The sequence below is a fragment of the Corythoichthys intestinalis genome, chromosome 8, assembly GCF_030265065.1.
Source record: "Corythoichthys intestinalis isolate RoL2023-P3 chromosome 8, ASM3026506v1, whole genome shotgun sequence".
In the NCBI taxonomy this organism is placed as follows: Eukaryota; Metazoa; Chordata; class Actinopteri; order Syngnathiformes; family Syngnathidae; genus Corythoichthys; species Corythoichthys intestinalis.
In genome coordinates, this window is record NC_080402.1 from 28,479,840 (window position 1) to 28,497,581 (window position 17,742).

Sequence of the window (17,742 nt, forward strand, 5' to 3'; positions counted from 1 at the left end):
GGGTAAGCTGCCATTTCTGTTCAACACGTTTTCTCCTGTTTTGTTTAGAGTAGGAAGCTAGGGTAGTGGCTGTCTTTTTGTTCTTTGCTTTTTACGATCAGGGTTTAGCTAGCAGGTTGGGTTTAAGTGTAGATCCTTTTGTTTGTTGTTTTGGCCTGGGCTTACCCTGAAGCCGCGCTTCTTCCACATTTTGTATATATTCATTGCGAGTTTGATTATTGTGAATAAATTTGTGTCCACTTGTAAACTTCTGTGGCTTCTTTTATGTTACGCCCTTCGCGAGCCGTCTTTGGGACGTAACAGTGTCATAGCGTCACCATGTAACCGGCCCCTAAGAATCAGTGTGTTTTAGACGGATCCATGAATGCAAATCTTGTCATAAAGAACCTCTACCAGGACAAGACATACAGCATCATCTGGGTTTTGCTTGAGAGTATTTTACTATATTTTACTTTATATAACCATTACACTTGCCTACTTCCCTTTAGAAGTTGCCTTTGAATAAATACAGTTGTATTTAGAATTGTTCAACCTCCAATACTGTGCAATGTTGTGAGAAGTCTGATATTTACTTTTTATCTCATTCATAAAAAGATCAAACAAGAGCTTGGGTGTAATATAGACAAATACAAATGTCGATTTTACACTTCTTAATTTGTTTTGATTATGAATAACCCACAATGTTAAAATATGTCTGGCGAAAAACACTCAGGTGACTTGAAGTTCCGCTCTGAGACCCCCAATTTGGCCAAATTTCAAAATTCTCCTATATGCATCTGTGATGCATCATTGGAAAGCTTAAAATCTCAATTTTCTGGGGGAAGAAAAATTGGAGGGCATTTTTAAAAATAGATATGCTTAAAGGGGAACTTTGAAGTAAGGTTGGCCAACCATGTTTTTGAATAATATCAATGGCTAAACAATTATAAGCATATTTTCTTTTTTTTTTTGTAACGCAACCCTTCCAGATTCTTTGTTTAACCCACAGCAACTCCCTTGACAACGAAAATGCTTTTCTTCGGCAATCTTCGGAAATCTTCGGAAATTACGTCACACCTAGACGTGCGAGGGAAGTCCACCATAGAACAGTATTGTTTGTCGCATTGCTTCTAGGTAAGATACCACAGCGCTGTGTGGCGATGTTTTGTTCTCGCTCAAACGAAAAGTTGCATGAGTGGCCAAAGGATAGCAGGGCACGTAAATGGACATCTTCCGTTCGCACGAAGCGAATGAATTTCACGCCATCATCGAGTAGTGTTCTCTGCTGCAAACACTTCGAAGATGCCTGCTTCCTTAACCGGTCTGCTTATGATCAAGGATTTGCCAAAAAGTAACTGTGATTTTTGGATAGATGACTGATGACTTTGTCAAAGCATAGCTGCCAACTGTTATGGAATTGAACAGTATAAGCTAGCGACGTTAGCCGAAAGTTAACTCGTGGAAATCCCCGATCATAGTTGTTGTTGCGTTCGCTAGGTTAAGCGTGTTTAAATTGTGCGTCATCTACGATCATGCCCGAAAGGGTTAATCCACTGTCAATCGGGTGTGGATGTGCATATAAACGGGTCGGCGTCACGGTAATTCACGGTCACGTTGCTGTAAGATACACACCGCCGGTGAGTTTGTGCACATTTATTTGTATTTGTATTATGTATTTCCACCTTCATGCTTCAAGCATTGCATTGCTTATGGACGGTTCAGCGTTCACGGTGATCGCATGATAGGCTTCTAGTTTGCGTTTTATGAGAGCCGCTGACAGGTGACAGCTGAAAAATAGCGTGTTGGTTTAGCGTAGCCATTGAGTCAATCTCGCAGCGAATCAGCGAGCGCGCAGGTCACGCAGTGAATCATGGGAAATGTAGTCTCGGGACAACACTGAAGTGGTGCTTTGTAATCTGTTCGCTTGTGTGAAAAAACTACATTTCCTCACGCCATTAGACGTCAATTCCTGCCGAGAGCTGTGCCGAGCTGTGTTCTAACTTTTCCATAAGAACTGCTCCATGTGTTAATAAAGAGACAATGTTGTCAGCGCGTCGTGTGTTCGATACGTTTGTAAACAAAAAGCTCATAACAAGACATGCACAATCCGTTTAAGAGACGTTGGAGTGGGAGGCGAGGAGGAGATCTGCGAGAAGCAAAACTTCGCGGTCGAATGTGGCGGCAGTCCGCTATTATTTTGTTTTCTTATTGTTGCCACAATAAAGTGGAGAAAGCCATCTAAGACTCATCTCCTTCTTTCCCCCCAACGTTTTTATATTATTATTTTATACTGTATGCACGAGAGCTGCCGGATCTGCCAAAATGAACATGAAGTCTGATTATTATTTTTTAAAACAATGTCATCAGATAGACAAAAACATAACATTATGTGCAAATGCCTGCATCTTCAAATCATAAAAATAATAGCAGCCTATATCTTACCAATGTTGTAATCTCGATGGGTCTTGTATCCATTCCATGTCAGGTAGTCTAGATACATTGTTTGCATTCTGATTAGCGTCTGGCTAATACATGTTAGATCCAACATAAAATTCCAAGCTCCTCTTCTTCCTCCAACTTTTCAAAAACTTGGATCTCCTCCCTTGCGCTCGGTCTATCGCTTATATCGCTGTTTGAATCATTGTTTAGAGGGCTTTGTTTGGCGGCCGTATGTATGGAGCTGCCAACGCTGTTCCCGGTGTGACGTATCACTTCCGGGTTCGTCCCCTTTCAGGCTCGAACTTCGGAAACGCGATTATTTTGTCAAATATACAACATATAAATTATTTTTTCATGCTTTATTTGGTGGACAATGTTTAATTACTTTACTTGTGACCCTATTTGGCATGTGAAGAAATTACTTCACACTACAGCTTTAAACCCCTAAACCCTAACTCGAAGTGAGAGCATGAGAGAGCATAATTTAAGACACCATGATTTTACTGAGATATTATATATTACTTGATCCAAAAACTCCGTGTAGCATGTCTCACCGAGTGTCAAGATACAGCTATGAATGGCCACAGCTGGAGGTTTGGGGGATCTTATGGGTGAAACACGGTAATATAACAAGTGTTGCAATGCAGAAATCGCAGACATTAAGGTGTGGTCAAGATTTTTCAAATATTTTCCCTTTTAAACTTTTTTTTTTTTTCCAATTTTTCTTTGTTTGGATCGATTATTTATCATCTAAAATATCGGGGGAAATCTGACAGAAACAAATTTTAAAAAATGTACAATTAAGCGATAGTTATGAGGTAGATATCCGTGACCTATTTACAGACACTATTTTTTTCATTGTGACGTAATTTGTTTAAACGTTTAAAATATGCGAGTGAATAATTTTAAAAATTCTCCTATTTTTAAACTAAATATTAGACATTAATGTTTCTAAGCTAAAAATGATAAACATTTTGAATAATAAATATACCGTATTGGCCCGAAGATAAGACGGCCCTGATTATAAGATGACCCTCTCTTTTTCAAGACTCACGTTTGGAACAAGACTTTTTGAACATCAAATTAATTTTTATACAGAAAATAATTACAGTACATCTGAAACATGATTATAACAATATATTTGAGAGAAAAAGCATGCTATTTTGCCTCATTTAAATCTTAATATTTGAACATTTAAATATGTAAACTTAAGTGCAATCTTATTCGTAAATGAATGGCTTCTGGTTTTTAAATGTAAATAAACCAATCTATTGTGATAAAACAACTAAATTGCAATAACTGCATTAACCATCAAAGTGAAGTCTAACTGTAACTGTAGTCTTGAAACAAATCTGAATAAAGAAAAACATTGCAATAAAATAATGCAAACTGGTTAAACTTGAGAGTAGCTGAGATCTGTCATGACAGAACATCGCTTCAATGATATCTGGCGCCATCTAGCGTCGTGAATGGGTATAATGTCTGGACCGCGAATATAAGACGACCCCCACTTTTTTAGTCTTATTTCAATGCAAAAAACACCGTCTTATATTCGGGCCAACACGGTAAATACCTTCTTTTTATGGCTGGGTTGAAACAAAAGCGGTTGCGTGACGTCTGTAAAAGGGGATTTTCAGGGTAAAACGGACAAATCAAAAATAGTTCGGTGGCTTAATGCACCATGAAACTGCTATGGTAGCATATTGTTCTATGAAACACAACAGTTGGCTTAAAATGCAGCAGTTTATTTTAAAGAGGGGTGCAAGAGTAGTAACTGCTTTTTCAGCCTTGTCTTTGTTTTCCGCCAAATATAAACATAATACAACAACACTACTGCCGTGGGATTTTGAACAGAACTGTTGATCTCTCTTTATTCTGTAAGTTAGCAAATAGACAGACATAGACTGGACATACTTTTGTTAATCCCAATTGAGCCTATAACAGAAAAAAATGTCAGATCTGCCAGAACAGATCGTTTTACATTGTAGCTGTATATATTGCAGGGTTCACTAAATCCAGACCTCGGTGCCACTTTTCCTGTCGTGTTTTCCACCTCTCTCTCCCCTAATACACCTGAATCAAATGATTATGTCATCAGCAACCTCTCCAGAAACCAAATAATGATCCTGATTATTTTTGATTCAGGTGTTTTGGAGGAGGGAGACATGGAAAACACGACAGGAAAAGTGGCACCGAGGTCCGGAATGGTAATTGATGATTGATGATAATTTCGACAAGAAAACAAAAATAAAAACAGTGTCAAATGAATCTGGTTTAGTTTCATTTTCTGATGTGAAAAACAAATCAGAAGGCAAAATTATTTGTTGAAAATGAACAGTTTATTGGATTTGTGAAAATATTTGTGTGTTTTATTTTAACATAATGACTTTGTTTACAAATTTGGTGATCATTTTGTGCAGGTGTTTCATTAAATTTGAGATCATTTGAAACGTAAACATGATAGAAACTGCACGGCCAAGGTTAATGCAACCAAGCAGGTTTAATGTTGAACAATAGAAAATACATTCCATCAAATTTGAATGAAAAGTTCTAAGATATACGCAATTGGCCAGTCTTGGTTCAGTGGTCTGACGATGCTGCAGGCATAAAGATAAAAACATACATTTTGGCCTGTTGAAAAACATGCTGTCTAAATGAGAACAAATTTAAATGGAAAGTCACTTACAGTAGGTTTTAGCTTGCTAGTTTAGATATATCGATTTTGAATTTGGAAAATTAAAAAAAGATTTTACTCATTTCTAAGACCAAAGGGTTCAGTTAATGCACGTGCAAAACTCATGCGGGTTTCGGTACCTTTAGCAAAGGTAAAGAACCACTGATCTAGATAATTGATCAATAGTTTACAAACTACACCGAAAATCAAAACAAATAAAACAAAAAAAAAACAGCAAATATTTATATGACTAAATAGTAACCACAAAACAACGCGTCTCTAAAACAATAGTACAGTAAATATAAATAGAAAGATAATCAGACTCTCTCTCTTTCTCTCTCTCCCACGATCTCACAGACTCACAAAGACAGACGCACACAGATTGCATCCGATGCACGAGAGAGGCAGCAGTGAAACGCTTCACCACTATGGAACAACGATGACAAAGCTTAGATTGGGGACAATTCAAAGTTTGTGCAAGCCAAAGCACGCAATTTGTTTCAACATTAAAGCGCGTGGAGAAGTGAACAGTGACCAGACTCAGGATGAAAGCAACAACTGTTTTCAAATGATCGACACTGCCGAAAAGCCAAGGTAAGCTTTATTTATTTAAAGTAAGGCTTTTTCCTAAAAAATGACGAATATTTTCATGAATAGATGCTCGAAACGCAGATTAGTTTGCTAAAATAACAAAAATTTTGAGTACTGCATTTGAGTGACATCTAATCCAAATACGAAAATGTGAAAATCTTTCAAATCTTTCTGAAACTCAAAAGAATAACCAAAACAATCTGAAACATGTGGATCAATAGTTCAACGAAACATTCATCTGGCTGAGTGAGTCGACAGTAAAACATGTTGCCAGTGTAAAGGGAGAGAGAGGAAAACATCTGAATGGACAAAATCACTTTCCAGTTTAGTTAAGAGAAGGGGCTCGCTACCCAGCCCTCACTTCCCCCAACCTCTTCCCGCCTGTCGATTGTTCCCGCAGGCCGCGCATCGATTTTCAGCACTGGACAGCTCCTGTGGCCTCAATCAGGCCCACATACGTCACACGTGGAGCTTCGTCTGCAAAGCGCCCCATCATAACTTGTGTTTGCATACTTTGAACCATTGATTGCAGTCGATGGTGGAAACTTCATTGTAATTTTCAGCTATGTTGTGTTACTCTTTAAATTACAGACACATATTTTAAAGATACAGCCTGTGTGGGAAAATGTATTTAAGAAGGCAGATGACCAGTTTTGTGAAGAATGGTATTACATGTTGACATAATTTTGAATATAGTTAGTATAGTTAGTAAAAATTCATTCAAAACACTTTAAAGTTCCAAATGTTAAGCTTTATAATGCAAATGTATTTTCCATACGGTTAACTCTTAGCTACATGTATCATAAATACATATTGGACAATAATAGTAGAATCATTTAAGCCAGTGGTTCTCGAAGTATGGTAAGCGTACCACTAGTGGTATGCAGACTCCCTTGATTGGTACGCAAAAATTTGACTTTTATTAAATGTATAGTTTACAGTGATCCCTCGCTACTTTGCGCATCAAACTACGTGCCCACTCAGTCCATCGCAAATATAAAAAAATATTTATGGCGGAAAACACAGACAAGACTGAAAAAGCAGTTTCTGCTGTTGCAACTCTCTATAAAATAAACTGATGTATTTTAAGCCAAAAGAACTGTTGTTTTTTGATAGAACAATATGTCTATATGCTGCCATAGCAGATTCTTGGCCCATTAAGCCCCCAAACCATTTTTAATTTGTCCCTTTTACCCTGGAAACCCCCGTTTACAGATGTCGCACAACTGCTTTTGTTTCAACCTAGCCATAAAAAAATGGCAAGTAATTATATTTATTATTCAAAATGTCTGTCATTTTTAGCTTGGAATCATTATTCGATGTCCAATATTTCGTTAAAAATATTTTTTTTTTTTTAAATTATTCACTCGCATGGTTTAAACTTTTAAACAAATTACGTCAGAATGAAAAAAATGATGTCTGTAAAAAAGTCACGGATATCTGCCTCATAACTATCGCTTAATTGTATTTTTTTGGGTACTTTTGCATTTTCCCCGATATGTTAGATGATAAAAAAATAGATCCAAACAAAGAAAATTAAAAAAAAAAAAAAAAAAAAAAAAAAAGTTTAAAAGGGTAAATATATGAAAAACATCTCGACCACTCCTTGATGTCTGCGATTTCTGCATCACCACCCTTGTTATATTACCATGTTTCACCCCATAAAATTCCCAAAAGATCCAGCTTTGGCCATTCACAGCTGTGTCTTGACACTCAGTGATACATGCTACATGGAGTTTTTGGATCGAAACAAGATAAGTACGCAATAATAATTCGTTAAAGTCATGGCATCTGTAATTCTGCTCTCGTGTGCTCTCCCCTCCAGATAGGGTTTTGCTGTTTAATGTGTTTTTTTTTTTTTTAAACGCCCTCCTGTTCAAAATTTTTCTTCCCCCAGAAAATTGAGATTTTGAGTTTTCCATTGATGTATTACACATGCATAACAGACAATTTTGAAATTTGGCCAAATTGGGGGTCTCAGAGCGGACCTTCAAATCACCTGAGTGTTTTCCGCCGTATATGTATATACAGATGGGCTGTCCCAAGCTGATCACGTAGTCTCACTCTCGCTCCCCCCCTCCCTCTCCCTGCTCTTTGTTCATCAGGCCGTGCACTGGAGTTGCTTTTTAAAGTTAAGATGTTGACAGATGTTTGTGTCTGATCTTGCCAGAGTCACAAACTTCAAACGCGCTGCATGCGTCAATCATCGTTTATCTTGTTAAACAGTTGCTGTGGCAACTCATTGTGCGATACAAAGCTCACGATAACGATGATCTGACGATACAACGATTATGGATACATTGGTCAGGAAATCATTCAAGGATATTCTACAAACAACTAATAAACAGAAAAACAAGCTTCTGCTGTGAATTGGAATGAGTTTATCATTAGTAGACGTCCAATCCATTTGAATTGGGAGGGTTCGTTCATTCGCTGCAATCCCCCCCTCTCAAACGGATTGAACGTCTATGGCCAGTAGTGGCAGCCAGTGCCTGGCAATGAGGTAATTTTGGGCCATTAAAGGTCATTTACCTGTTGATTTTCAGTTACTTCCTGTTGATTTTGGGGTATTTTATGGGTCTCTTCCTATTTGAGTACAGAACAGGAAATGACCTGGGAATCATCCAAATGAATAGGCAGTGACTCAAACTCAACAGAAAATGACGTGGAAATGTCCTAAAATGAACAGCAAGTGACCTGTAAATGCCCTGAATGCTCTGGTTTCAAATGAACAAACGTTCCCAGTCTAAATGGATTGGGCGTCGAGCACCGTCAATGCAGCCTTAGAATTAACTGAGACTCTATTATGGTGGAAAATTTTGGTGGCAACTTGTTGGTTGTTGTTTTTTTTTGTTGTTGTTTTTTTTAGACATTGACACCTTTTCAAAACGATATCTCGATTCTTGGCAGGAGCATATCGATAATCATTTGGGATACAAAGTATCACGATATATCACCATTTCGATATTTTGTCACACCCCTACGTGGAGTGAGTGGAGTCACTCAATGAAGCATTTATTAAAGCCAAGCATTTTTCTACTACAGTATTTATTCTTGTTTAAAAATAATGCGGTGGGACAGTAACATGTTTAAAACTTATAATAATTATTACATTTGAAGTACTTAAAAACCCTTTTTTAAAATATACATTTGTTTTAATTATACTTTGGGGAAAAAAGGGAAAACAACATGTCTTATATGTATGTCTTTCCAATGCTAAATCTGAATAAATACATTGAACACAATGTGGGTGTTACTTCACAGTTTTTCACTTATCGCGGCGGGTTCTGGTACCCATTAACCACGAAAAATGAAGGATCACTGTAATTGTGTCTAAGTTAACCCTAGGGCAATCATTTAACTCACTGGATACCATTTGTAACATGAACATTAACAGCCAGTCTGTCATTGTCAGTTCGGGAAATTACTTAAATAAAATACTATGAAAAAAAACAACAACTTTAGAGTGATACTGGAGCACATAAACAGAGTGTGTTCCTGTTTTTCTTCATTTTAATTTTATTACATTTGTTTTCATGAACATTTTCTTCGCTTATCATTTTACAGTCTTGCTTACCATTTTTCGCACCCTTATATATTACCTCTAATATATCTCCAAAAATAAATGGAAATTTACATTTTTATCATCAAGATATTTTATTTGGAGATCCAAAGTATTTTAACACAGGAAATAGAAATAATGTTATTCACTTGATTCATTTTTTTCCCCCATAAGATAGTCCAAATAATATAATTAAACTTTATGGCTGCCTAAAATTGTGAGCAGGATTCTATTTATTTATCAAATTGGATACAAAAATATATAATACAAGTACAATAATAATTAAATAAATACAAAATGAAAAATTGAGACATGGCACAGCAAATGTCAATATCTTGGCTTACATGACTCAAAATGTTATATCCACATATGTGGACACCAAGCCTTTATGAGGCTGATTTAAAAATTATTTTTAATGACCAAAAATAGTCACTTGCCCTATAAATGGTTAAAGTACAAAAGACTCACATCAAAATTTTCAGAATTGTTTCTTTGGGCCTGAGCGGCTGTGGCGCAGTTTGTAGCTTGAGTTGTCATGGGAATAAAGGTTTGGCAGTTCGATTCCCAGCTAGGACTGCCTGCTGCCAAAGTGCCCTTGGGCAAGGCACTGAACCCTAATTTCCCCCCAGTGGGTTGGCAGCGCCTTGCATGGCAGCAGCGCCATTGGTGCGTGAATGTGTGCGTGAAAGGGTAAATGTCTGCTAATGTAAAGTGCTTTGGGCATTGCAGCAATGTAGATAAATGCACTATATACAGTGGGGCAAATAAGTAATTAGTCAACCACCAATTGTGCCAGTTCTCCTATACTTGAAAAGATTAGATAGGCCTGTAATTGTCAACATGGGTAAACCTCAACCATGAGAGACAGAATGTGGGAAAAAAAACCAAAGAATTTATTTCCAAATTAGAGTGGAAAATAAGTATTTGGTCACCTACAAAAAGCAAGAGGTCTAACTTCTTCTAACGAGGTCTAACGAGGCTCCACTTGTTACCTGTATTAATGGCACCTGTTTTAACTCATTATCGGTATAAAAGACACCTGTCCACAATCTCAGACAGTCACACTCCAAACACTATGGCCAAGACTAAAGATGTCCCGATCGATCGGCCGATCGGGTCCCATCATGTCATTTTCAAAATATCGGAATCGGCAAAAAAATATTGGACATGCCTTTTTTTATATATTTATGTATATATATATATATATATATATGTCTTACACTCATCCAGAGTAGTTTTGGCTTAAAGTAAATAATTAACGCATGCGCTGCACGACCCACTCACGCATTGTCGCGTTCAATCTATAAAGGCGCCGTTTTACCAATATATAGAGCTAAACGCAGCATATAATGAGTAGAGAGAATTTTGACAGCCTTTGGAGCCTTTTTTATTTAGCTAAAGCCTTACATTCCCTCTCTCAGCAATTAAAACTAAGGTGGGAGGCAATGTGGGGGAGAAAGGTAGTAGTTGATCATTTTCTTAACACCCTATGTTCTTTCCCAACGCAGAGAAGATATATCAATTGGTGCCCCTACGCACAGTCATGGTTGCACTTCCCATCATGCATTTGGGTTGAATGGCTGCAGTATCATTTACTGAAAGCTCAACAAATACACGAGATGGCAATATTTAGTCACAATATACAAAGTCACATGAATCCTTTAAGAATTACAAGTCTTTCTATCCGTGGATCCCTCTCACAGAAAGAATGTTAATAATGTAAATGCCATCTTGAGGATTTATTGTCATAATAAGCAAATACAGTACTTATGTACTGTATGTTGAATGTATATATTAGTCCGAGTTTTATTCATTTTTTTCTTAATGCATTGCCATAATGTATATGATCGGGAAAAATTATCAGGAATGATTGAAATTGAATCGGGAGCAAAAAAACATGATAGGAACAACCCTAGCCAAGACCAAAGAGTTGTCGGAGGACACCAGAGAGAAAATTGTAGGCTGGGAAGACTGAATCTGCAATAGGTAAAACGCTTGGTGTAAAGACATCAACTGTGGGAGCAATTATTAGAAAATGGAAGACATACAAGACCACTGTTAATCTTCCTCGATCTGGGGCTCCATGCAAGATCTCACCCCGTGGCGTCAAAATGATAACAAGAACGGTGAGCAAAAATCCCAGAACCACACGGGGGGACCTAGTGAATGACCTACAGAGAGCTGGGACCACAGTCACAAAGGCTACTATGAGTAACACAATGCGCCGCCAGGAGGTTTTTTTCCCCCACATTCTGTCTCTCATGGTTGAGGTTTACCCATGTTGACAATTACAGGCCTCGCTAATATTTTCAAGTGGGAGAACTTGCACAATTAGTGGTTGACTAAATACTTTTTTGCCTCACTGTAAGTACTCTATCTTTTGAAATATTCACGAGCAACTAACCAATTGTTATACCATTTAATTCAATCCTTTAATACAAATTCACATAAGAGGGATGAAAAGAGCCGCATGATTGGACACCTGTTACCATCACTGGCAGCCAATAAATTTTTGTTCTTAAATTATACATATTGTGGGTATTTTCAGTCTATTTTTTAAGGAAACCACAGTGTTGCATAAAGTGAATAAAACTACTCTGTATTTTCATTTTCTTTTTCAACACATTATAAGGGTTTTTTCACACTCTCATTCTCTTTTTCAGTAAATACCATTAGATGCAGTAACAATCTCTGATGTCATAATCTCTTCATTTTAATCTCTATTGTACTCTTTCCCGTTTACACTTGGGCCAATCTTTAAAAAACTCCCTTTTCTTATGTAGACGCTCTTAATCTTGAATTCTTTCTGTCTTTAATTCTTCTTCACATTGTTTATCCTTCTGCTCACATCATTAGAGCTCAGATTACTCAGAACGGTTCAGGCCGGGTCTTGTGGCAACCACCTTTCATATTGTTGTTTGGACTGAGAGATTAAGAGGCCGAGTAATCTGGTATTTGACTAGGGCTTTCTCCATCTTTTGCCTTGCATGAGATTACGTTGGAAATGTTAGTTTGGTATCCCTGACATGTTCGAGTAAGGCTGATGTCAGGCGTGAGGGATATTCTTCTTTTGATGAATCTTGATTAGATCACGTGGCTGTCTATTCATGCTGTGGCCTGAATTTTTACTTTTGTTGGTTTGCTTTGTTAGTACAGAGTTTTGATTCAATTGTTCGTCGTGCTGTAAAACTTGCACAATATCAGAATGATCATACATTTGCCTGTAATGTTTACTGTATTTCCTTCAATACTGTATGTGAAGGTGCCCTGTAGGATGACAAACTCGTGAGTTTTTTTTACCCTCAAAATGAGCAACACAAGTCACAAACACACCCACAAGAAGAATTTGCCTTGTCAAGTGAAGAGAAATGTTACTATGGCAACTTCCAGAACAATAAAGCAGCTTTTCCCAACTATTAATTACTAAAAGTCTCCCCAAGGGAGCATGTCTAACAGCTACATAGTTGTGCTTCGGCAAAAAATTGAATTAAACTGAAAACTTTGAAAAAAAAAAATATTAATAACCATACGCATATACACAAAGTGTGAAATGTCTTGCCCTGATTTTAACCCTTTCATGCATGTATTATGATTTATTTTTGTCTAGTTTTTTAAACTCTTACAGGGCAGTCATTCATCTGAATGGTTCCATTGACAGCACTAGACGTCCAATCCATTTTGACTGGGAGGGGTAAATTAATTTGTACTGAAACATTAGCATTCAAAGCCAGTCTTCCTGGTTTAAATGAATTGGACATCTGTCTTCATCAATGGCATGAAATATGTTAAATACTGTGAAAAAGAAAAAATCAACTTGGAGCCGTTACCAATGCTAATTTTTGTTTTTATTCATTTTAGTTTGTATTTTTGTTGTAGTTTTTAACAACATTCTATTGATTTATAAATGTTTTTTTAATGTTAAATATATATATTTAAAATAGAGTAATAATTGATCGTTCAAAAAAAATAATTTCATAATATTTGCTAATAATTAAAAAATTTTTACTGACTAATAATAGTCAGTTGCCCGATAAAGAGTTGGAGGTCTTAAGTGTAATTTTTAAAAATACTGTATATACATATATATATTAGGGCTGTCAAAATTATCGCATTAACGGGCGCTAATTAATTTTTTAAAATTAATCACGTTAAAATATTTGAGGCAACTAACACACATGCCTCGCTCAAACATTAAAATGACAGCACAGTGAAATGTGTACTTGTTGTGTTTTTCAGAGTTTTGTCGCCCTCTGCTGGCGCTTGGGTGCGACTGATTTTATAGGCTTCAGCACCCATGAGCATTTTGTAAGTAATTATTGGCATCAACAATGGCAAGCTACGAGTTTATTTTTTGATTGAAAATTTTACAAATTTTATTAAAACGAAAACATTAAGAGGGGTTTTAATATAAAATTTCTATAACTTGTACTAACATTTATCTTTTAAGGACTACAAGTCTTTCTATCCATGGATCGCTTTAACAGAATGTTAATAATGGTAATGCCATCTTGTTGATTTATTGTTATAATAAACAAATACAGTACTTATGTACCGTATGTTGAATGTATATATCCATCTAGTGTCTCATCTTACCATTTCAACAATAATTTACTGAAAAATATGGCATATTTTATAGATGGTTTGAATTGCGATTACCGTAATTTCCCGAATATAAGGCGCACCCGTGTATAATGCGCACCCCAAATTTATTTGTAAAATCTAGGGGAAAATATTGTACCCGTTTATAACGCGCACCCTAATTTTAGCGCTAATAAATAGAAGAATACAAGAAAACAGAGCTCGTGTACAGATACAGAAATGTCATTTTACTGACTGGTGAAACACAGCACAAGCATAGCATATTGGTAGTTCAAAACATTACCATAAACTGACAATATTTACGGCACTAATACAATTTGACAACTTCTCCAGCTTACCAGAATCTAGGAGAAAACAAAACAGATGTGACTTTTCTTTTAAACGCTGCTGTATAACTTGCTCGTTTCATCATGATGAATAAATGTTTCTTCCATGGATTATTACGGTAAAATGAAAGTGAGAACGTAAGTCGGAAATCCGTGAGAGCTCATCGCTGTGACCACGACAGTAACAATAGGAACTATATACAGTGCTGCTCGAAAGTTTGTGAACCCCACAGCGATGGTCAGATTTTTTGTAAAAAAAACTAAAATAACCTTATTAAATGTTAAGTTATACCCAAATCCACAATACTGACATTCCAAATAATGGACTGAAACAAAAGAAATAGTTATATTGTCATTCTTTATTTAACAAAAGTGGTTGATTTAAGAAAAACTCAGATATCATGTGTGCAAAAGTATGTGAACCCCTTCAGTTAATAGGATATTGCGCCTCCTTTTGCAGAGATTACCTCAACCAAACGGTTTCTGTAGTGACTAATCAGCCTCTCACATCTACTTTGGGGGATTTTTGCCCATTCTTCCTTGCAGAACGCAGTCAGTTGAGAGAGGTTTGATGGGCATCTGGCATGAACTGCTCGCTTCAGGTCCCGCCACAGCATTTCAATGGGATTTAGGTCAGGACTTTGACTGGGCCAGTCCAGAACACGAATCTTCTTCTTTTTCAGCCATTCCTTGGTTGTATTGCTGGAATGCTTTGGATCATTATCATGTTGCATGATCCACCTTCTGCCAAGCTTTAACTTCAAAACAGATGTAGTCAGGTTATGTTCTAGGATTTGACAATATTCCTCAGAATTCATGATTCCCTGGACTATGTGGAGTTGTCCAGGTCCTGAGGATGAAAAGCAAGCCCAGATCTTGACATTCCCACCTCCATGCTTCACTGTTGGGAGAAGGTTCTTTTGGTGGTATGCAGTGTTGACTTTTCGCCAGACATGGCGGTTTTGGTTGTGACCAAACAGTTTAATTTTGCACCTACATCAGTTGATGAAAACTCTTTTTAATTTAGTCTCGACAACACAACTGTTAAAAAAACAAAAAAAAAACTACTGAATTGATTGATTAGGAAATCAGGTTGAAATAATAGAAAATTCCAAAATGTTGAGGGGGTTCACAAACTTTTGAGCAGCACTGTACATTTGTTATGGTCAGAGTTGCGGAGCTGCAATAAACGTTGACTCAAATGAGTTCAAGAAACTAAATTCCGTGCTTTATGAAGAGTAAAAAAAGCAGAATTTAACACAGACGAAATCATTCGGCCGATTAGAGTGAAGTATTACCGAAACAAAATAGTGACGTCACGTACCGTAATGGTCGGCAACGGGTCGCCGCATACGTTTCTTCAACACAACGTGGCCGTGTCAATAAAAAAAAATCGGTTTATACATATATATGTAATATATATATATTTCTGTCTCCGTCCATGTACCCGTTTATAATGCGCACCACGATTTTACAAGTTGATTTTGGGGGGAAAAAGTGCGCGTTATATTCGGGAAATTACGGTAATTGCGATTAATTAATTTTTAAGCTGTAATTAACTTGATTAAAAATTTTAATCGTTTGACACCCCTAATATATATATATATATATATATATATATATATATATATATATATATATATACCAAGAACACTCACTTGCTCCATAAGGGTTTAAATGTCTTAAGTGTCAAGTTTTGAATAGCTGTCCACTGTAGTGACCACTGTCCATGAAAGACTTCATTGAATACACTGCCAATTTCATTAAATAAATGCAAAATGGAACGAATTCTACATTTATTAATAACTAGTTCTCAAAGGGATCCACGGATAGAAAGACTTGTAGTTCTTAAAAGATAAACATTATTATGAGTTAAAATAATTATGATAGTGAAACCCCTCTTTATGTTTTCGTTTTTATACAACTTGTAAAGCTAGTTCAACTAGTAGGTCGCCATTGTTGACGTCGCAGGGCAGTGACCTCACATGGTTACGCTGCCAGGCTTCCAGAGTATGACTCTAGCGACATAAATATGTCATCTGTTCAACCCTTTCAATTTGAACCTGAGAGGAAAGCATGACATCACTGTAGATAGTTCACAAAACGAGCAGCAAAAGCAAAATGCAACACCTCTTGTCTTTGTTTGGCTATGTGTGTGCATGTAGATGGAATTATATACATGTGTGTCAGCAAATTTCAACAAATCAAAGCGGCCTCTTCTGCCCTTGACCAGGCAAGAGGCTTCTTCAAGACAAAACATTCTTTCTTTGTGAACTATAAGAATAAGCAAAAGCATTTCTTCATCGCGGGCAGCGATAAGCAAAAGCATTTCTTAATTGCGGGCAGCAATCGATAATAGCAAATATATAATAACAACTTAATAACTATCTTATCAAATACATTTCATGAAGCAAGAATAGCATTTGGTAAGTAATAAAATGCAACAATACGATTCCTTAAATATATTGAAGTTGACCTGTGGAACATAGGCCGGTTTAAACCAGTCAGAATGACAAGGCAGTTTTATCAAGAGCTAAACATGTCTATAGTTGTCAATCACTAAAATGTCTCTTACTGCAATCAATCACGGAACATACTATTATACCAATTGATACTTTATTGTGAGCCTTTATTGGTAAATGCAAATATTTAATAACCATTTAATAATCATCTAATCAGATGGGATGAGACAAGATGAGAGTAGGGAAAAAAAACGTTCTGCCAAAATGTGCTACACTGGTGAAACGTCTACAAGAGGCGACGAATTTGACACCCAAAGTACTACCGTGCGCTTTCAGTTTGTTTTGTTTAGATGCATACAGACAGAACATACTAAAGATGCCTTAAGAAAATACTTAAACATAATAATATCAAGTAAGGGTGGTTTAAATATGCTACGTAACAAATGTGGTCAACAGATCAACAATCTGCTTTAAAACTACTACAAGAAAACACAATGCTTATGAGAGGGAAACATATGCCAAAAGTATTTTGAGGCAATGAAAAGGTAATAAAAGACTCAATAAAAACACAACTAGGAATTGCTCGTTGCTTTTAACCAATGAGCGCACGTGTTGGACGTCTCGCCGCGTAGAAGGAATTGCAGTAACCCGGTCGTATTTGTCGAGTGACAGTGACAATCTACGTCATCACCCCGAGCAACTATTGCAGGTATAAAAATATGGCGTCCTCTGTAGGTCAAAATATGTACAAAATATTATAGTTTTTTAAATCAATGGCAATATTTTATGTGTTTCTAATAACATATTTTAGTAAAAGACAACAATTTTTGCTTATTAGAGCCTACAAGTCTTTAAGTCTGAGGTTCCCTTTAATGCAATGACAAAATAATTGAAACACCTTAAAAAAAAAAAAAAAACTTAATTTAATATGGCCTTTTGAGGCAATTACAGCCTCAATTCTCCAAGGTATTGATTAATCCAACTTGTGAATTGTATCTAACATAATTTTAAGCCATTCTTCAGTTAGAATACCCTCTTACTCTTTTAGAGACAATGGCGGGGAAAATTGACATCTTAATTGAATCTCTAAAACTGCCCATGAATGCTCAA

General features: G+C 36.5%; 1 protein-coding gene across 2 annotated transcripts in view; it reads left to right on the forward strand.

Moving 5' to 3' along the window:
- Positions 1-1,055: 1,055 nt before the first annotated feature.
- LOC130919994 (inward rectifier potassium channel 4-like) overlaps positions 1,056-17,742 on the forward strand; it is a 38,561-nt gene continuing 21,874 nt past the window's right edge. Inside the window, exons 1-2 of one of the 2 annotated variants that reach the window (XM_057842695.1) lie at positions 1,056-1,113; positions 5,450-5,686. The gene's annotated coding sequence lies outside the window, so the exon portion shown is untranslated. Of the gene's footprint in view, positions 1,114-1,553; positions 1,617-5,449; positions 5,687-17,742 lie in introns of those variants that run through there. The other variant, XM_057842696.1, reaches the window with a different exon arrangement.